This window comes from Cnephaeus nilssonii (assembly GCF_951640355.1).
Source record: "Cnephaeus nilssonii genome assembly, chromosome: 10".
NCBI classification, from domain to species: Eukaryota; Metazoa; Chordata; class Mammalia; order Chiroptera; family Vespertilionidae; genus Cnephaeus; species Cnephaeus nilssonii.
Window position 1 is genome coordinate 48,182,889 of NC_137081.1, and position 23,019 is coordinate 48,205,907.

General features: G+C 40.9%; 1 pseudogene across 1 annotated transcript; it reads left to right on the forward strand.

Annotated features, from left to right (window-relative positions):
• Nucleotides 1-1,978: 1,978 nt before the first annotated feature.
• Nucleotides 1,979-22,560, forward strand: LOC307106582 (protein Mdm4-like; annotated as a pseudogene). The gene is made up of 2 exons: nucleotides 1,979-2,083; nucleotides 22,003-22,560. The product of its transcript is annotated as a protein Mdm4-like (transcript).
• The last annotated feature ends 459 nt before the right edge of the window (nucleotides 22,561-23,019 follow it).

The window sequence follows — 23,019 nt, forward strand, 5'->3', positions numbered from 1 at the left end:
GGAATAGAGAGCTAGAAACATCGATGAGAGAGAATCATCGACCACCTGCCTCCTGCACACCCTCTACCAGGGATGTGCCCGCAGCCAATGTACATGCCCTTGACCGGAATCGAACCTGGGACCCCTCAGTCCGCAGACCGACGCTCTATCCACTGAGCCAAACCGGTTTCGGCTCCAGCATTACTTTTGGTACCTATTTATATTGTTATTTATAAATTGAATTGCATGGGTATAATACATTCTTAGTATATATTAGACACTTAAAAATTATTTGTGAAATGAATGAATTAGTACATGAATAGCAATTTCAAAGCTCATTTTGTGTCGGGGTCTCTGTTTAAAACTTGCCAAATGCTGATATAACAACTCATTGTTCGTTACCAGGCTTCTTTCCCCCAAATATCTTTACCTGCTTGCACTAACATGCCAAAGTATTTCTTTGAGGTCCCTCAGACTGCAGAATTTCATGTGATTCCCCTTACTCTTCATTCACTGCACTGGCACATCGTAAAAATTTAGAGGAGTTTTCTAAAATTAGACACGAAATGTTACTCCAATAAACATACTATCTAGTAGGTATTTTCTTCAGTTTTCATCCATGGGAAATTGTACACTCACAGGCTTTAATGTCTCCTGTCAGCCAAAGCACAATGAAGCAGGAGATTGTTACCCAAGAGTTGTCAAATATTGACTCTTCAAGACCAAAAATAAGGTGTGCTGGAGGCCAGCTCTGCGTGGGGACCTCCAGATCCCAGACCCTTGGACGGTCCCAGCAATTGTGTGAACAGGAGTAGACAGATTCACTTTCTGTTTCTCTGATCCTCTTTCCCGCCAAAGGTTCTTAATTTTCAAAACAATTGTTGAAGTTTAGGCTAATTCCAAACAGTGTTTGTTGACTGAAGATCATCTTGTTCTTTGCTGTCAATTATATCTTAAAAAGGTTCTAGGGAATTGCCAAAGCATTTTTTTCTGATTTCTTAATAGTATACATATCATAATTAAGAAAAGGAATAGTACCTTTGCCTGTAGTGACATTTTTAATTAATTAATTTTGTTTACTATACATCCAAAAATAATTTCAGGTAGTTATAAATTTGTTTGCACCAGTTATTAGGCTATCAACAGTGGTTAAATTTATTAAATGCTCTGCTAAATCACATCATATTCAAAGTCTGTCAATTTTACAATTACAGTTTGCAATGAAATCCTGAATGAGTTGTAACTCAAAGAATGATTGTTTTCAATGAAATTCATTTTGCTCATAGACAATAGAATTTTTCCATTAAAATATTCATCCTTTGAATCACAACTTATTCAGGACTTATTCTGTGTTGGAAACTATTCTCGGTGCTAGACACAAAGCGAGTATGTTCTCTGCCATCATGGAACTTGGAGACTAGTAAGACAGTGGGTAGTTTTGTACTATGTCAGCTTAACCAAGCAGAAGCCAGGTCTCTTCGAATCCCCTTTTGTGTATGGTGTGGTGTCGTGTTGGCCATGAGGAAGATGGTGATATGTGGAAGGGGCAAGGAGAGGGAAGCAGCAGCTCTGAAAGTTAGTGTGAGGCCCCAGGTGTGCCGCACTCGTACACATTGTCACTGGTCTGCTGCTCACCTCGTTGGCAGCCAGCCTGCAACTTCGGCTTCTGCTGCTGATCTCCTTCAGCTTCTCAGTCCTGGATCAGACACAAGTGATCCCCATGGTGAAGGGCACCGGCTTCCTCAGCACATTTCACACCTCATCAAGGTTGGAGATTACTATAGGCTGAATGTGGGGCGCACTCCAAATTCACACGCTGAAACCTAAACCCCAACGTGATGGTATTTAGAGGTGAGGCCTTTGGAAGGTGATTGGTATAGAAGAGACCCCAGAGAGTTTCCCTCATCCCTTCCACCACGTGCGGTTACAGAAAGAAGACGACATCTGCGAACCAGGAAGCAGGCTCTCACCAGACACCGAATCTGCCAGCTCCTTCGCTATGGACTTCTCAACTGCCAGAACTCTGAGAAATAAATTTCTGTTGCTCTTAAGCCACCTGGCCTATGGTGTTTTGTTACAGCAGCCTGAACAGACTAAAACACAGGTATTGTGAGATGGATGTGGGTTTCAGTTTGTCCTCATGGGTTTTGGTTTGTCTCTGGTCTCCCCATTTCATGCCTAGAGTTTCTCCCTGACTGTGAGTCCTGCTGGCCCAGGAGACTTCAGGCCCACCACCAGAGGCAAGGCAGCCATCTTCCATAGACATCTTCATCAGCACCCACATTGCGTGAGTTCTAATCCCCATAAGTAATCTTGCTTTTGATATTACTCAGAGAGGTTCTATTTCTCTGATCAAATCTAACTAATAAAAGAACATGGACATGGATCAAAGAATCATATAATATACAATTATCAATTCTTTTAAAGATTTGAAGGAAGAATACAAGTTACAATGAGACAATATACATATAGGGACTTAATTTAGATCAGGGAAAGAGATGTCAAGGTAGACCCCTTTGAAGAAGTAACATATTAGCTGGGATCTGGAGTTCAAGTAGATGATAGCCTTGTATAGAGCTAGACAAGAGGAAGAGCAGTGTGTGAGAGCTCTGAGGTCTGCCCAGCGCAGGAACTGAAGGAAGACCAGTGTAGCCAGAACAGAGGGAAGGAGGTGGCAGTGGTAGAGAAGGGCCAGGTCATCAGGACCTTGTTTTCCAGTTCAAGGTCTTGATGTTTATTCAAAGGAGATGTAACAGGAGCTGAGTTCTGTTTTTAAAAGCTTACTCTGGCTGCTCTGTAAAGAAGGTGATCATATATTTGATAATGTTCATCTGATGGTTGAGAATTAAGTACTTTCTAGAATAGAATTTCAAATTTAGCACTTATTGCCTCTTGAATAAGAATTACCTATCCAAAAAGAAACAAAACACCTCATAGCATGCAGGGAAATAAAGACCTGGCCCCACAGCACTCAAAGCCTGGCCATCAAATACATGAAAGGTGGCTTGATTGTTATTCTTGACAAATCATATTATAGTCTCATAGATGCCTTTTGCCTCCAAACTGTTGGCAAACTCTTTGAGATTTTGAAATAAGTAAGGAAAATTCTACAATAGCAGGATCATTACTGCAACAATGAATTAGAAAGAAGATTATTTGAACCCAAGTTGAAAAATATGCACACTTTAACACAGAGGTCTCAAATATCCACTGAATCTGTCTCCTTCCATTTGATCTTGAGCTAGCATGTTGATAATTTTCCTGCAAAAACATCTTGTTCTGCAATGTGGATGCTTTTCACCACCTCTGTTGCACACCAATGTCTTGTTATACATTTTTATTCCTTCTCAGGAAAGGGGTTTGAAGCCATACATCATCAGTATCAAATCTGAAAAGTAGATTTGCAAATCAACTTCTTGGTAGCTTAAATGGCCAAAATCTGAGTCACATAGAGAAAAAAATAACTGTGGTGATAGTAGTGATGATGATGATGATGATGATGATGATGATGGAACATGGGGGGGAGGGGGAGGAGAAGACTGGTTTAAGAACAAGTTTTAAAATGGAAAAAGCTTTAAGAAAATATAGTTATGGTTTTAGATTGGTTGTTTTTCCCCAAGAAGAAAACTGTAAAAATGAAGAAATCTGATAAATACTGAAAATAAAGAGATGGGAAACAGGAGGTTTATAATGGGTCTGATGAGTGAAAGGTTGTGCAATGGGAACAAAACAGGGAGCAGATGCAAGGATCTTTGAAGAAGTAAAGGCAACAAGACTTGGAGTCTGATAGGGCATGAGCAGCACAGGAGAAATGGTGACTCGGTGATGATAAAGTTGAAATGGAGGGTCCTGAACAATGGTAGAGATATGATTTGGAGAACCAAAATGGCGGCATAGGTAAACTCCTGTACTTGCTGCCTCTCACAACCACATCAAAATTACAATTAAAAGACAGAACAACTATCATCCAGAACCGCAGAAAAGCTGGCTGAGTGGAAGTACTATAACCAGAGAAGTAAAGAAGAAAGTGCATTGAGACTGGGAGGAGGTGTGGAGGTGCGGAACGGGCTGCCACCCGGGTGTGCTGCTTTTTTAATTGGTTGGGAGATACAAGCTCCTGCTTGCTCTGAACTTCAGTTCCAGGCGAGACTCTGGGGGACCCAGACACATACAGGGAGAAACTGGACAGTCTGGCATCAGGGCAGGAATGCGAGGGTGGCTTTCTTTCAGACAGAAGTGCTCACAGTGGTCATTGTTCCTATGCAGGGACCTCTCCAGTGCAGGGCTGACTGGCAGCCATTGCTGTTTGCTCTGTCCTGATGATTCCCGGAGACCCTGCCCCACCCAATTTATAACCACACCCAAGCTGTGCACAGCGGCTTTTGCATATGAATGGCCTGTCCTTTCTCAGCCCAAAACCTGTCAAAAAGGCAGCAGCTGGGTCAGGAAGCCCCAAAGCTATCAAAAGAAGGCCTTGCTTCACAGCTGGGCCTCATATGGGCACTTCCAAACCCTATATAATGAGGAGGAATCTGCAGATCTCTCTGTATCTCCTGCTGGGTGGCCCCAGGCAGTGGCTGACTTTGCACCTCCTTGGAGATCCAAGAGCCAGTATACCCAGTGGTTAGTGTGAGACCATACCAGATTACAACTCTTCACATCCGTAAGTGACACACTCAAGGGGCAGACTCAGTGAGCACCAAAGCCCCACTGAAGCAAGTCCATAAGAGTGTCTCCTGCATAGTAGCTCTCCCACTGAAGTCGCAGCTGGTCCCTATAGCCAATTGGCCTGGAGGTCAATTCCTCCCAGTAATACCAACAGCAATCGAGGCTCAACTACAACAAAACTGTGCACACAGCCCACAAAGTGGTACACCAAGAGTGTCCACCTCAGGTGACTGGAGAGGCTGACCACTGGGCCCTATAGGACATCTACCACACAAGGCCACTCTATCAACTCAAGGAGACTTAGCAGCTACCCAATACATAGAAACAAACAGGGAAGCAGCCACAATGCGGAGACAAAGAAACATGTTACAAACGAAAGAAATGGATGAAAGCAAAATACTGGATATAGAGTTCAAAACCACAGTTATAAGGTTATTCAAAAATCTTCTAGAAACCTCCGAGGATCTTAGTGAGAATGCAAAAAAAAAAAAAAAAAATGGAAAAGGACCAATCAGAAATTAAGCATACACTGACTGAAATAAAGAATAATATACAGAGATTCAACAGTAGACTAGAGGATCCCAAGAATCAAGTCAAAGATTTGAAATACAAAGAAGTAAAAAACAACCAACTGGAAGAGCAAAAAGAATTGAAGATAGTGTAAGGAGTCTCTGGGACAACTTCAAGCATACCAACATTCAAATTATGGGGATGCCAGAAGAAGAGAGAGAGCAAGATATTGAAAACCTATTTGAACAAATAATGACAGAAAACTTCCCCTACCTGCTGAAAGAAATAGACTTACAAGTCTAGGAAGCACAGAGAACCTCAAACAAGAGGAATCCAAAGAGGACCACACCAAGACACATCATAATTAAAATGCCAAGGGTAAAAGACAAAGAGAGAATCTTAAAAGCAGCAAGAGAAAAACATTTAGTTACCTACAAGGGAGTACCCATACAACTGTCAGCCGATTTCTCAACAGAAACTATGGAGGCCAGAAGGGAGTGGCAAGAAGTATTCAGAGTGATGAATAGCAAGAACCTACAACCAAGATTACTCTACCCAGCAAAGCTATCATTTAGAATTGAAGGTCAGATAAAGAGCTTCACAGATAAGAAAAAGCTAAAGGAGTTCATTACTACCAAGCCAGTATTATATGAAATGCTGAAGGGCATTCTTTAAGAAGAGAAAGAAGAAAAAGGTAAAGATAAAAAATTATGAACAACAAAGTTACAATAAATACATATCGATCCACAAGTGAACCTAAAAATCAAATGAATAAAAAACCTGATGAACAGAGCAGACTGGTGAATGTAATAGAATCAGGGGCATGGAAAGGGAGCAGACTGACAATTCTCAGGGGAAAGGAGTTGGGGGGAGGGGTGCAGGAAGAGATTAGACAAAGATCTTACACCCATGGACGAGGACAGTGCGGGGGACGAGGGCCTGGGGTGGGGTGGGGTGGGAACCGGGTGGAGGGGAGCTATGGGGGAAAAAAGATTAAATAATCTGAACAAAAAAGATTTTTTTAAAAAAAGAATGGTAGAGACATTTTTTATTTTTTAAAAAAATTGAAAATTGTACTAATGAGAAAGGTGGTCACTCCAGGCCTTTTCTGTAGGTCAGCAGAAAAGTTGAAAGTCCTTTTATTTGTTAATCCTCACCTGAGGATATTTTTTCCCTTTATTTTTAGAGAGAGTGAAAGGGAGGGGAGCAGGGGAGAAAGAGAGAAAGAGAAAAATCGGCAAGAGAGACACATCGATTGGTTGTCTCCCGCATGCATCCCCTTGGCTTAGAATCAAACCTGCAACCCTTTGATGTGCGGGCTGATACCCCAACCACTGAGCCACCAGCCAGGGCAAAAGTCCTTTTAAAATATGACAGCCCTAACCGGTTTGGCTCAGTGGATAGAGCGTCAGCCTGCGGACTGGAGGGTCCCAGGTTCGATTCGGGTCAGGGGCATATGCCTTGGTTGCAGGCGCGTCCCCAGTGGGGGGGTGTGCAGGAGGCGGCTGATAGATGTTTCTCTCTCATCGATGTTTCTGGCTCTCTATCCCTCTCCCTTTCTCTCTGTGAAAAATCAATAAAATATAAAAAAAAAATATGACAGAATTTCCATTTTCTTCAGGTACTCAAATGCAATCAAATTACTTCAGCCTACAGACTGTGAGCCCTCAGATACCTGAGAAGGTAATGCTATATTTTTCAGGATAGCACATCACATGGACACAGTTTCTCAAGCCAGAATGGGTGTGGTCTTTATTTGCACTGGGCCTTTCATTTTTTGTTAAATTTGGTTTTAATGAATGAAGAGGGATAATGTTCCAGAATGGTAATGCCATGATTGGTATCTTGATTGATTTTTTTGTATTCCTGTGAACATGCCTATAATTATATCAGAGACAAATAGTATTATAAGCATGTGATCATGCACTCGAACATTCTCCTGTGCCTGTTCAAGGCTGCCCTTGGTATTCACTGTAATATACTTCCCCGAAAAGCACACGTTCTGGGGAGGAGAGAGTGGTCGTTGCTGCCAGCATCTACCTGGCACCTCCAGTCCCAGCTCCAGTGACCTTTCCTCTTGCACCTCCTGGGTTTCTCACTAACCTCCTCCCTGTCTGGCACTTTCTTTGCTCCTAGGCTTTGTAGGAGAGAAGATTCCATTATTTATGTGGTTGGCAAGAGAAAAATAGCAATTCTTATCTGTGATGAAAAACTACTCAGATGGGGGAGTTGTGAACATTGCATTACTTGGCTCAGAGTCATAGAAGGCTGAGAAGGTGGAGCGAGGCATCGTGTTTTATTTATTTTTTAAATGCTCACCTGAGGATATTTTTTCCCATTGATTTTTAGAGAGAGAGGAAAAGAGGGAAAAACAGGGAGAAATATCGATGTGAGAGAAACATATTGATTGGTTGCCTCCTGCACTCGCCCTGACCAAGGCCCAGGCTGGGGAGGAGCCTGCAACCAAGGTACGTGCTGTGGACCAGAATAGAACCCAGGACCCTTTGGTCTGCAGGCCAACGCTCTATCCACTGAGCCAAACCAGCCAGGGCTAGGCATCATGTTTTCAATTGCGAAGCATAATCTGCTGTACTTGGTTTGCAGTCCATTACTAAGGGCCTGCAGCTCCCATTTCAGGACCCAAAGGGGAAGCCTCAGGAGCCAGGAGAGGGTGTTGTGTAGTAAGCTCTGATTGTAGACAGCTCCCGAAAGGGAACGTTCTTGGCACTTCTCATGCTAAGCATTTTGATTCTTTTTATATATTTTTCCAACATAAAAGCAGTTTCAGTTTCAGCCTTAATTCTCTTTCAAGCCTACCATGGATGTTCAAAATCCACTAAATATTAAAACAGCCTCAAGTAGCTTCTAAGTTTCTATTTCCACCTTTCTCCCTTCAAAACACACACAATCTCTATGTTGTACATATTACTATGTTGCTTTAAAACCTTATATTTGGAAAGACTGGAGCTCCAGAAAATCTGGGAAATAATTAAGCAAAACTGTCCTAAGAATTATTGTTTCATGGGTACAAGTTTCACTGTAGGATAATGGGAAAGCTCTTGAAATGAATAGTGGTGATGATTGCACAGCAATGTGAATATGCTGAACTCCACTGAATTGTCCACTTAAAAATGGTTAAAATGGTACATTTTATGTCAGGCATAGTTTACCAAAGTTTAAAAAAAAAAAAAAAAGGGCCAGTGGTTGCCTGAAGGAGGAAGTATGGGCATGTGTTCAGAAGGGCCTGGCATTGTTCTATTTTTGCTCTAGGGATTACATGTCTATTCAGTAATTATTATACTTACCTTTGACTTATATTTCACGGTATAATTGTGTTATATTTCCCAATAAAAAGATTAATTAAAAAGTAAAAAACAAAACTATCCCCAGTGGTAAGAATTATGGGGCCTTAGGAAGTCCGTTCTCCTGCGCTGGGCCTCGTTTTTTATTTTTAATGTGAAATGAATGACTTAGACTAAAAGATCTCGGAAGCCTTTCTACTGCCAACATCCTGTAATTGTACACAGTAACTGCTTGTGAGCGAAATAACTACAAGGAGCAAAAGTCCTAGGCGTATCATTTATTTTGACTGTGTTTTCCTTCACAGAAATTGAAAAATCAAGGGGGGGAAACCTTGGAGCAATAAAACCCACTGACTAATATGAATAAACAGAGGTTGTATAAAATACAGCCTGGATGAAGTTGACTGCTCTAAGATACAAACATGAAGAGAAAGGATTGTTTGTCACTTAATCTAGGGTAGGAGGGAAAAGAGAGCTGCACAAGAGGTCGGGTGGGATAGAGAAATGCGAGGCAGACACCCCTGAGTTGGAGAAATAGGAAAGGTCTTTTATCATCTTGAGGAGGAAGGGGCTGGCACCCATGTTTGCTCTCATCTCTGCCAAATACAGGCTCTCCAGTGGCAGCTCTGCTTCTACACAAAACCATCTTCTTCCCCGTAAGTCTTTATTTTCCAGATCCACCCCCAAAGGCTCAATGGGCAACTACACCTACTGATGCCTTCCTTATGTGTTCCCATTTCCCAATAGCCTCCTCATCCTCAGGGCCCACCTGAAGTCTTCACCCTCCTCCAGGCCTTAGTGAGTCACCCTGACCCTTTCCTTGGGTTTCCATGACATACTGTCTCCTGATTCTCCTCCTCCTTCTCCGTCCCCTCCTCTTTACTTCCCCATTAACTCCACTTTTTAATCCCACATTTAAATGTCCTACAGTATCTAATATCCCTAAAGCTCAACAAAGGAGTTGGTAAACCATGGCCTGTAGCCCATCGACAGTTTTTATAAATAAAGTTTTATTGAAACACAGCCACACTCATTCACTTATTCATTCTCTATGGCTGCTTTTGTGCTCCCACAGTAGAGTTGAGTAATTGCCACACAGACCAAATGACACACAAAGCCTGTAACATTTACTATCTGGCCCTTTACATAAAAATTTTGCCATCCCTTGCTCCAATGAATTAAGCTGTTGATACTTCTTTTGCATAATTGCCTTTATTAAGTCTGTATTTTATTTCTCCAACTTGAAGACCAGGAATGTGTGTAATATGCTTTTGTGTTCCTCCAGAGCCCATCTCACTGCCTTGCACCTTAGAGTCTCAGTAAATAATGATTAATGAATGAATGATTAATGAATGAATCATTGAGATTGCAAAACTACCAGCATTTTTGCTTTTGTTGAAATAAAATAGTCAGAGGTAGAGTTATACTTTCTCCTAGATTTCCACTGGAGGCATGTCTGCCTCTCATCTTGCCATCCTCCCAAGGCATCAGGATAGTACAGTGGTTGGGCACTGATTCACAGGGCAGAGAGCGTGGGCTTTGCATCCTGTCCCTATCTCTTGCCAGCTCTGTGACCTTAACACACACACAAACAATTTTGAAAGTGGACATACAGAAGGCCAAGAGACATATGAAAACATGTTCAAAGTCACTAATCATCCAAAAAATACAAACCAAAATGACAATGAGGTACCATCTCACACTTGTCAGAATGGCTATCATCAACAAATCAACCAACAACAAGTGCTGGAGAGGAGGTGGTGAAAAAGGAACCCTCCTACACTGCTGGTGGGAATGCAGACTGGTGCAGCCACTGTGGAAAACAGTATGGCGTTTCCTCAAAAACTTAAAAATGGAACTCCCACTTGACCCAGTAATTCCACTTCTAGGAATATATCACAAGAAACTAGAAACACCAATCAGAAAGAATATTATGCACCCCTATGTACATAGCAGCACAATTTACAATAGCTAAGATTTGGAAACAGTCCAAGTGCCCATCAGCAGATGAGTGGATTAAAAAACTTTGGTACATCTACACAATGGAATACTATGCTGCTATGAAAAAGAAAGAACTCTTACCATTTGCAACAGCATGGATGGACCTGGAGAGCATTATGCTAAGTGAAATAAGCCAGTCGGAGAAAGATAAATATCACATGACCTCAGTCATTTGTGGAATATAATGAACAACATAAACTGATGGACAAAAATAGATCCAGAGACACAGAAGCGTTGAACAGACCATCCAAACTCAGAGGGAAGACAGGGGAGGGTGGTGGTCAGGGGTAAGAGATCAACCAAAGGACTTGTATGCATGCATCTGAGCATGGACACAAATAATAGGGGGGTGGGGATGTGCTGGGGGATGTGAGTGGACGTGGAGAGGTCAATGAGGGGAAAAGAAGACAGGTAAAACTTTCAACAATAAATTTTAAAAAGTTCTCTAGGATTCACTTTCTCATCTCTAAAATCATGATAACATAGTAATTAATCATAGGAATGTTGTGAGCATTTAAAATAAAATAATTTATTTTAAGTACTAGGTATAGTTTCTAGGATACGTAAGTGATCTAAAGATTGTTGGCAATTGTCATTGTTCTATTGTAATGGTATCTCATTCCCTTCCATCTCCCTTTCTCTATCTAATCAATATTCTTTTCAAATGAATGTATTTTCTTTATTTGTTTTGTGTTTTGAATTCTAGGGCTATAAAGTTGGAGTTCTCCAATAGTGAAGGGAAGGTGGAAATGGATAGATGGGTTCTTGTTGACTTGACTTGTCTTAACTCTCTTGCCACAGAAAAGCAATAACCATTTTTGCTTACTTATCAATTCAGATATTCAAAAAATTCAATGAATGGTTTTTGAAAAATTGTAGCCTGTTAAAGGAATGAATGAAGCATGGTTGCTTCGAGGATGCATAACATACTGTATGCTCAATTCCTGATGAAAAGTAAAGGTGCGACAAAGCTAAAATAAACACCAAGGGCAAACCTGAAGGAAAATTAAGTCCCTAAAAGCCAATGAAACGGGAAAAGAGAGTGGCACAGTATTTTACTTTGATGATAACATTATTTAACAACGTTCTTCACTGCCACCCTTATAGTAATCTACCAGGCACCTTCTCCATGGCTTTTTATTCTATCATAATTACATTTTTTATTTAACAAAATGTCTTGAAAGTATTGATCAATATAGTTAGAGTTGTCATTGAATTAGGGTTTTCACCTTTTAAAACTAGTTATTGTGCTAATGTTATTGAACGTATGCCGATAAAGGCCATTAACAATAAAATAAATAACAAAAGGTGTTAACTTTCAAAGGATAATTTATGAAATGTTAATATTTACATTTAAAATATATAGCTTTTGGTGCCTTTAAAACTTGGCCCATGTGTTAGATAATAATATAATAATTTCTAGTTCCAGTATGTCCTGTGTTTGAAATTCATGATAAATGTATTTTAAGTTAACTACCTATGAATGTTGGTATCAGGAAAGATATATTTCTTCCACTGTAAAAGGTTCCTCAGTTCTTGCTGTTGTTATATCAAATAACTTCACATCTACATGTCCTGATTTATAGACTACAAGATGGAAAAAATCTCACTGATGATAACCAGTATGTGATTAACAGGCCTAGGAATTAACCCAGCCAGGAAAAAAATAAAAAATGACAACATAGTTTTCATTTGTCAACCCCCTTAACAGCAAATGGCAGGGGCAATTGCTTCTATTCTTTTACAAGCCCAACGTGAATTTACACTCATTAGAGGGCTGAGTGTGCAGTGCCTCACAGGTGCTCTTTTGTAATGTGGGAATATTAATTAAGCCTTTGTACAATATCCAGCCACTAATTACTATTTAGCTGCACTAGTTCATGTCATGGAGTCTTTATGTGTTGCTGTTTTTTCTGCTCAGCTAGCCTCCTTTGCTTGGCAGTGTTCTGCATTTGCCTTTGCCTTGTGTGTTTGTAACCATTTCTCTGGTGTAGATTAATCTCAGGCCTTCACAGAACCTCAGCGGCACAGTGGGTATCCTTTTGACCCCATTGAAATTCTGTTACAAAATTTTCTCTCCACCTCCTCACCGCCCACTGTTTTCACGTTGATCCCAATGAAATCTTGCCAACATTGTAGTTTCCTGGGAAACTTTATGAAGACTTTTTCCCCCCCTGAACTACATCATCTTGCAGAAATAATCTTAATGTTAATAGAGGGTCTGTTATCATAGGGAAAATGTACAGAATGGTTTAATTCATAGGAAAGAATGTAATTGTACAAAAGTGTTTTAATTAGAACATTTTACTTCCCATGGTAGAGTAGTTAGAGATCAGGCATATAAAGAAGTATAATTCCTCTAAGATTATTCCTTCATCGTTAAGGCTATCCCCGTATACTCCGGGCAACTGACCAATTGGAATGATTCCAGGCTCTGAAAAGGTACTTGGCCCCAAATACTTCTCTGACCCATGTTCAGAAGAACCACTCTTTAAGGATTTCCTAATAAAGATGTTTTAGGATCAGTAGCTCATCTATTGGGACTAGTTAAACGTACTACCATTCACAGTTACCTAATAGAGAACAGAGACTAAAGGAATGGGAACTCATAACAGGTTATTTTTCGATGGAAAGGACAAACTGGGAGAAATGATAGCGAAAAGTCCATAAAATGCCTGGAGGGCAATAGTGCAAGCAGACATTTGATGGTTCAAAGCTCATCAAAGGAAAAGAGAAGTAGGAAAGTGTTAGGAAATGTTGCACAGTTTTCCATAGAGATATATTTATTTATCATTATTTTGCAAGTTTCTTAATTATCTAGTTACTTATGGTCCATTAAATCTTTTGGTGTCAGCTATGTAAAGCAATGGTTTTCCACATTTTTATTTTAGTGACCAACATCTTTTCAAAGAGAAGTTACACCAATTCCCAGTTGGAAAACCAAATAAAAAGAGAGCTCTTCTGATTGAAAAGGGGTTGGAGCATCAGAGGATTGCTCTTCCCCACAGCACCTGGCTTCTCCTTTGTACCCCACTGCCCCCAGCAATCCCTGAGGCAGCAATGTGATTAAAGGCTGTTTGAGTAATCATCATCCTTTGAAACAAGAGATATTTATTCAATAGATTCATGACTGGAACCACCATTTAGGGAAGAATAATCACTCTTCATTGAGGTTGGCAAATTTGAGAAATTGCTGATATCCCCATTTCATTAATTCATTCACTCATTTTTTTCCAACAAATATTATTGATAAATACCAAATAACCTACTATGTGCCAGATACTGTGATAAATTCTGGACACATAAGTGTGACCAATAGCCTGGCCGGTGTGGCTTAGTGTTTGAGCATCAATCTATGAACCAGGAAGTCCTGGTCAAGGCACATGCCTGGGTTGTGGGTTCAATCCCCAGTGTGGGGCATGCAGCAGGCAGTTGATCAATGATTCTCTCTCATGATTGATGTTCCTCTCCCTTTCTTTCTTTCTCTCTTCCCTCTCTTCCTCTCTGAAATAAATAAAAATATATTTTAAAAAGAGTGACCAATATAGGCATGGTCTGTGCCTCATGAACTTACATTCTAATGAGGAGTCTGCGATGAGCTGCCACATGCATTCTTTGAACAAATCATTTTCCCAAGATGTTCTCCCTGTATCTAACCACACTTTATTCAAAGCGTATTTTTCCATAGATAATATTCTTAGATTTGTCTTATGACAACTTCCTCCTACTATGTAAAGTTCAAAAGACTGTCTTGGTGGAGCTAATGCAGCAGTGGAGAACAATGGAGCAAAGTGAGGAATTAGTAGTCAGATCAGACTAATGGTCTGGTTCTGGGGAGAGTTCGTTCTCAAAGAAAAAGGGCAACTCACTAGGTCAGACTCAGGAGGGAAAAATAGCACCAAGACTCAGGAGCAGAGGCCAGAACAGGAAGTCCTCAAGCAGCAAGGAACATTCTTGCGTGTGTCATTTAAGTCCCTACCTGCAGCTGGCAATATCTCCTATATGCCCTTCATATACTAGTTAACTTCTGGGTGTCTCTCTACCTGCCAAGGAGAAAGCCCACATGGCAAGATGGAGAGATGTGTTGTGTGAAGATTTAAAGTCACAGCACGATATGGAAATAGAAAATATGCAATAACAATGACAGTTATGGGGATGGAAGTGATGGTTTTGAGTCTGGACTAGACATAAAATCTTGGGTATCACCTATAAAGCGGGATAGTGAAGTTTGTGGGCAACAATGAAACTTCAAAGAAAGTGCATCAAGAGGGAAAATCAGTAGGTCAAGGATGAGCTCTGCCAATGCTCGCGGACATCAGGATGGGAAAGGGAAATTGTGAAGAGGCAAATAAACAACCAGTATCATCATTAACAGAGGAAATCTACTCAAGAGCACAATGGTGAAAGTTCTTTATTTAAGAACTTGGACGTTCACTCTGAATCATATAAGTTTTTGTCTTCAGAAATTCCAGTGGTTTATTTGCTATGAGACCGAATGCTTTGCTGGAAAATTCGTCTGTAAAAAATATATAACTCTAAAAGACACCTCTGAAACTGTGTCCTGGCCACAAACAGTATTTTTAACTTGTTCCTCTGACCAGATACTTGTCTTATTTACACTATTTCTCTCAGTTATTTTTTATTCTTCAATATATTTTAAAACAGCATGTTTCCCTTCTGACATATCTATGTATTTCTAAACCTAAAATCATAGTTATTCGGTCCTCTGCTTTGCAATGTAATTTTTCTCTATGTAAGAGGAAACAATAAACTCTTCCTGAATCCTCAATTGGGCTTTAGTTGATTATCCTATAAGAGCTATTTGCAGCTTACTCTTAGGAATATAGTCCACAGTGATTTGTTTATATCATAGAATAAAACACCCAAATCTTCAAAACTTCTCTTTCCCTCCTGCTTCTTTCAGGCCCAAATATTTAAGACAGCCTTCTGAAAAGCAGGCAAATCTCTGAGGTGAATCTTCAAATAATGCAAAAGTAATCTTTTGCCTTAAAGAAATAATGGGAAGCTGGTTCTTTGGCAGTTTTATAATGAAATTTTTTCATTGGCTTTCTCTTTAGCACTCTCTGAATGTCAAAGCTATATTCTTGTTTGAGAGAGAGCAAGAAGGTAACTCTGAATCCTAGTAAGCCCAGAGGCACAGATTAGGGCCATAAACTCAAGTGTCAGAATCTATAAACTCATAAAATGTAAGTCCATGACATATAGAGAAAAGAATAATAGTAAAGAAAGAACCCAATTATTCTCAAGAAAATACACCTAGAGGGAAGGCTCTTAAAAATTATTTAAGGCTTTATATGTGTCTACGTACTTATTCCTATTCAACTTGTATTTATTGACTATCCTGTTTCAGGCATTCTAACTAATGCCGGTAATATAAAGATAAATAAGTTTCATGTAGTGTAGATAATAGATAAAATAAACAAGACATTTTCATAGAGAAAAGTAAATATGACACTATTGGTGTTACCAAGTTCTAAAAGAATAGAACCATCAACTGGAATGGGTCATTGGAAGGGATTTTCTTTTTCTAATTCAAAAAAGCATTTAATGGGAGAGATCAGTCAAGAAGGTACAAACCCTGTATGGAATTCAGAACGGCACAGTGGCAAGGCTATATTTAGTAATGGTGGGCTGGAAAGGCTGGTACTTCTTCTTGGTGTGCCATTCTACCCAAAGAGGAGCATCTAAGAAATCCTTGGTTTAGCTTGTTGACAATTCTCCTATGTTAGTGTAGGGAAAACTGCTACACTGGCTATACTTCTAGCCACCATGGAAGCCTGGTTAGGGGAATGGAAGTGGCAGGAGTCATGGAGGGAAGTGGCCCCATCACATAATGGTAACAAAAGGGGAGAAGGCATGAGTGGGTAAGCATGGCCTTGGACTTGAGAAAGCAGCTTGTAGAATGTCCAAAGGAAATGTACACATGAACCATCATCTGAGACTCAGAAGGAATATGACTAAAGAGACATGGGAGGTTCTACAAAGCAAAATGCTGACGAGGTCATGAGAAATTATCTCAAGGAGAAAGGAAGTGGGGAGGCGGCACAGGTGCATGGGTGTTTTGATGTGCCAGCACAGGACTTCTGATTTGGAAAGGCTGTGTGAAAGAGATGTAAGCTGGAGACAAAGTGAAGGGTACCTAAAAATGGGACAAGACACTAGTTTGACACATGAACAGTGACTTTTCCCCCAGACAGTTCTAATGACCTTCTGACCCTTTTCCCCAGACAGTTCTAATTACCTTCTGACCCTCCCCCATCAGCAAACCTGTTCTCTCAAGGGAGAATTGTCTCAGCACAAAACCAGAAGGAAATTTAGTCCAATTCTGGGGCCTGTCTTGTTGTAGAGCTTTGTCAAAATGAGGGATATCTTTAAATCCCATTCTGCCCCATGGCTATGTCAAGTTCAATTCTTTTTAAAATCAATTAAATAATTTCAGAAATCAAGGTTGCCCTGTTTTTTTCTTGAATAAATAATTTTTCTATTATCCTCTTTTTGTCTCTAAGATAATGTTAACAGTAACAGCTATGACTCATATTATTTTGAGACATTTTTACTACAAATGAATTTTTTCATTGGACTGTGCATGCAATCCAGGAAGCCACTTCCTACTCATTCCCAACAACAACCCTTACACACGAGAACTCCATGGGCATGGTCCAGTGATTGCCACTAGGAAGGGAGGTGTTTAACTTCTTTTTTTAAGAGTCCTAGGGCAGAAATGATGACCTGTGGAGACATCACCTATTGTCAACTTGTCTTAGGCATGTTCACTGGGCAGGCCTTTCACCATGCTTTATTAAACTCAGATAGGTTAACTTCTAGACAAAGGAATTTCTCATAAAATTTGGCAATCATTCTATGGTGTCTTCCATTTTGCAACATATAGATTTTTATCTTCTGGAAAGGCGTTTAAAGGTCTTACTGAGACCTACTTTACAAGCATCATAAATTGCTAATCCTATTTGTTTCTCACAGAAAACAAAATTATAATTATATAAATTGCATAATAGTTCTACTAGACTATTGGTCAAGGAATTAAATCTAATTGGCTTATATCATTGGTCCCACCTGATGTCTTTATGCACACAAAAAAGCTTATGCACAATAATGGGGCATGGAGTGGATTTGTAATGGTGTGGGTAGTTATTATAAAAGAGAATTACTTTGTGGATAGATGGCAATGTGAAAAGAAGCTCCTAGTACTATTTCAAAGGAATCTGTCCTATTAAAAATATTGTTTAACAATGAATGAAGACATGAAAAGCCTCAAGAATTGTAATAGCAAAAGCAAAATAAAGCTGGTGGGAATAAATAATATGCCAGATAGCAGAATCAAAATATTAAACTATCTCAATTGATTGATAAAGTGGGCTGAAATAAGTAACTGAGAACAGAAATGTAAATTCCCACATCGGAGCAGAAAAAGGTCAGTTTTTTTCAAATCCAGATCATGATAAAAAATACCGTAAGAGCAAGTCTCATGAAAAAATTTGGGGTGTTAATATTGACCAGAATGTCAGCATACCAAGATTAAAGGACCAAAAGAAGCAGTCAACCAAATGAGGACCACAGGGCATAGTTCATTAATCCTGTCTCTAAATTTAACAGTTATAGAGAAAATTTTATGCAGATTAAATATAAAAGTGTATCATGGCTAAAGACGTTACATTATAAATAGCACAAAGAAATGAGGAAATATTCTAGCTCTCAGAAACTACAATCTCATTCAGCAAAAAAGTAAGTTTTTGCAAAAAGAGGGAAGTTCCCACATGTGTAATCATTTCACTTTCATCTTTCTTGCCCATATTAGTCACCTCGGCTGCCATAACAAAATACCACAGACTGAGTGGTTTAAACAGTGAACATTTATTTCTCAAAGTTATACCATAGAGACTGAGAAGTCAAAGATCAACATGCAGCAAGCTAGGTTTTATAATGAATTCCCTTCTCTTGGTTTGTAGGCAGCCTTCATCTGGCTGTGTGCTCACATGGCCTCTTAGTGTGCACACAGAAAAAGAATGAGGCAGGAGGGAAGGGAGGGAGGGAGAGAGAAATCTTCCTCTTCTTGTAAAACCACCAAATTTGTCTAGGGCCCCACCCTTACAACCTCTTTTAACCTTAATTACTCTCCAGATACAGCCACATTGGGGGCTAGGGCCTTATCTTAGTCTGCCCAGGGCATTATAACAAAACTAGAGGCCCTGTTGCATGAAACTCGTTTATTCTGGGGGGTCCCTCAGCCCAGCCTGTGCCCTCTCGCAGTCTGGGAACCTTCAGGGGATGTCCGACTGACAGCTTAGGCCCGCTCCCAGTCGGACATCCTTGGTGCTGCCGTGAAGGCGGGAGAGGCTCCTGCCACTGCCGCTGCACTTGCCAGCTGTAAGCCTGGCTTCTGGTTGAGAGGCACTCCCCCTGTTAGAGCTCACTGACCACTGCATTAAGCATCTTCCCCCTGGTGGTCAGTGCACATCATAGCAACTGGTCATTCTGCTGTTCAGTTGATTTGCATATTAGCCTTTTATTATATAGGATTACCATAACAGGCTTTTTTTTTCTCACAGTTCCAGAGACTAGAAGTCTGAGATCAGAGTGCCAGCATGATTGTGTTCAAATAAGAGCCTGACCTCCTCATTGTGTCTTCAAATGAGGTCAAGGGGGAAAGACAGAGAGGGAGAAAGAGAGGGAGGGAGAGAGAGAGAGAGAACTCTGGTTTCTTTATTTTCTTATAAGAACACAAATTCTATCATGAAGACCCACATTTATGATCTCATCTAAGTCTGATTACCTCTCAAAGGTCCCACTTCCTAATATCATTACATTGGGAGTTAGGGCTTCAACCTCTGCTTTGTGGGGAGACACAAACAGTGAGTCCATAACAGCCTTCAGTGTATAAATTTGCAGGGGACAGCATTTATCCCATAGCACTGTCTTTCTTGTAAATGAAAATATCAACTAACATTCAAGTCAGAAACAATACACCCATACTTCAATAGCCACCATATTCAGCTACAGATACAAGAGTTTGGCAAATATCAACAAGAGCATTCTATGAGAATAAACTAGCTCTATCAAATTTATGTAAAGAGAATTATAAATTTTACTAGAGGCCCGGTGCACAGATTCATGCACCAGTGGGTCCCTCTGCCTGGCCTGCAGGGATCAGGCCAAAACTGGCTCTCTGACATCCCCCAAGGGGTTCCAGATTGCAAGAGGGCAGTTCTTGGGTGACGCACCCTGGAATCAGGCTCCCTCCTTTCTGGTTCTGGGTGCATCACCCAAGAATCACAGCTGCCAAGTCACCGCAGCTCGGCAGCTCCTATATTGAGCGCCTGCCCCTGGTGGTCAGTATGCATCATAGCTACCATTTGGAGCGTCTGCCCCCTGGTGGTCATTGCGTGTTATAGCTACTGGTCAAACTGTCAGACGGTCACTTAGGCTTTTATATATAGAGACTAGAGGCCGGGTGCACAAAATTTGTGCACAGGTAGGATCCCTAGGCCTGGCCGGCAATCGGGGCCGATCAGATTCCCTGCCTCTGGGCCTCCCCGCCTCCTCCTTCCCTCGCTCCCTCACAGCCCTGCCGCCGCTGGTCGCCTGCCATGTTTCATGCAGCCCCCCTGGTGGTCAACACACGTCATAGTGAGTGATTGAATTCCCAGTCTCCCGGTCGAAGTCCCGAGGGGACAATTTGCATATTAGCCTTTTATTATAAAGGATTAGTAGTAATATGTTGTGCTATACATCCTTCCTATTAGTGAAATTTAGAATGAGCTTATGTGTGTACATACATACATTTATTTTCTTCAGAGACCCAGTTTGTTAAAAACATTTCCCAGCCCACCACTGGGCAGACAAGTAGAAATGAAAGATGGAGAAGAGCTGGAGAGACAGTATTTAAGCCCCTGAATCCAAGTGATTATAGCGGCTGGGTCTACCCTGTGTTTTCCAGTTACATGGACCAATAAAGTCCTTTCATTTGTGGTTGCCTAAAGCTAACTTGAATTGGTTTTCTGTCACCTTCTTCTGAGAGTCCTGACTCATACTACATGTCATAGGCATGTTCAGGGAACTGAATTTTGGTTAAGCCCTGAGGAAGAAGTTTCTGCAGATCCAGAGGCACAGCCTTCACTTTCAGGATCAAATCAGACTTTAAGTAGCTGGAGTAATGAGCTCTATTTGGAAGCTCTGTCTTTTTTCTTTTCTTTTTTAAAATTCTTTATTGTTTAAACGGAAGCTCTGTCTTTTGCATTTTTAGCTTCCCCGCCTCTGCCCTCATGTCCCACGTTAGTACCAGGATCCATTTCTGAGCCCAGTGCCCATTTTTCATCCAGTCCTGCAAATACGTCTCTTCTGGTTCTCATACCTAATTGACGGCTCTGGTGTCAGTATCTGTAAGACTGGCTCTGCCTTTTCCTTGGCAGATGCTCGGGGCCTGGCTGCTGGAGGACAGTGTCCTAGTGATGCTGGCCTGCTGTGTGGCCTTGTGAAACCCTTCTCTTCCCAATTTCCCAGATCAGTGCTCCTGGCCCTTTCTGGTGTGAATCGCTGTTCTCAGAAGCCATCTCCTCTAACGTGCCCCCTTGGACCGTGTCCTGCCTGCCACACTACACCCATCCCAGAGCCTGCTGCTCATGGGAGCCCACCTAGCTGGCCCTGCTCAGCCAGGGCCTTCCTTGCAGAGCAGGCTGTCCCCAAGTCTCTGCTGCAGCCAGTCAAGCCAGGCCCTGAGAAATCCCTTCTCAGAACGGCAGTGCTGGCTGTCAACGTGTGGAGAAAAGAAAAACCACACACTGCAGGTAGAGGAAAAAACTGCTCTACCTGGGAGCATGAAGTGCTGAATAGTCTGTAAATTTATCATTAAAAACAAATTTCTTCTAGGTGGTAGGTTGACATGTACTTAGGTGATTCTAAGAAATAAGGCTGAAGATCATCTCCACCTGCCTGTGTGTAACTTCTCCTTTACCTATTCCTGCACCTCCATCTGTTCTTTTGAAATGTCAAAGCCACTGCAGTCAAGGGTGGGAGAGAAGCATTTTACTAAAAACTCAAACAACAACAAAAAGCTCAGTTCCCTAGTCTGCAAGACAAGAACCCCGTCCGTCTCTCGTCTTGGTTAGCGTATTCCTTTGCACAGTGGTGCAGACAGAGCCCAGCATCTTAATAATGGGTCTCGTTAAATTGCATTTTACATTTTGCTTGAGAAAAATATTAATGTGAATGTTCACATTATGTTCAAGCAATTATAATGTGTCAACATCAGAAAGCCTGAACTGATGAGTTCAAAAGACTGAAAATTGGGTAATTTAAGCTGTTCTACTTGAGAGGACATAAGAGATGAAGCAAAATGGAATTAGTGAACAACCTTAGTCTGTTTGGAGTTTTTTCAGACACTACAGAAAAAAAAAGGGCTGTGAAAAACAGATGTTGGGTGACTGACGTCCTCTTCCCCCCAGTCGTGGCATGGGAATGATTCCTGTCGGAGCAAAACTGGCACTTTTGCTCTGAGGATGAGTGACAGTGTCCTGAGTGCAGGAAATTGAACACTCCAAGCAAGAGGCACTGTTTGTTGTTGGGCCTCAAGGAAAGATTGGTGTTCAGATTGTTCTAAGTTAACCCATTCTCTCTCCTCGTCTGATCCCACTGCTGTACGGGAAGAGAAGGAGCATGAAGGAATTGATGACCCTGATTGCTGAAGAACCAGCTCAGCTCCAGTTGTTAAAACTTAAAGATGTATAGACGGGAAGGAAACCCCAAACTCTCTCATCCCTGCAACGTGGTGGAATTCTTGGATTTGGCACACAGGTCTGAAAGCCAAGAGATCATAGCAAGCAAGAGGAGAACAGTCAGCTAACCTCTCTAAACAGAGAACAGTTCTAGGAAACATGGAGGATTGCTGGAATCTCCCGAAGCCATGTCGTCTATGTGAGAAAAGACCAAGAGACAGGGACATTATTCGTGGGAGGACAAGCCATCTTGTTACTTGTTTTCACTGTACCAGAAATTAAAGAAGGCTGGGGCTTCAAGCCCTATTTGCAAGAAAGAGATTCAGTTGGTTATGACGATTTTGATGGTCTAACTGAATCAGTGAATTAAAGAAATATTAGCAGGATCAGATCATATATCAAAATGTCAGTATTGGGTATCTCCACCCAGTGCGAACCATTGTATCTGTTCACTGATTCATATAAACATTTTTGTTCCAGAATATTTTTGCTTCACAACTCATATGGAAATCGAGAATGAGTTCTTTAGAACTAGATGATTAATGTGGGGGCTCCATTAACATAAAGAGATACGTTAATCATTTTATTCTCCCTTCAGAGATGAGGATCTGGGAGGAAGCAACTACCAGTACAAAGAAAAATACATTCATCCATTTATTTACCAAACTACTTGACGATCAATCATTTCTTTAGTTCATTTTGGTCCCTACTCTTATTTTCTGTTGGGGATTTTTATATTGTTAATTAAATGGCAGTTGACATTCAATATTGTGTTGGTTTAGATGTGCAGCATAGTGGTTGGGCATTTGTAT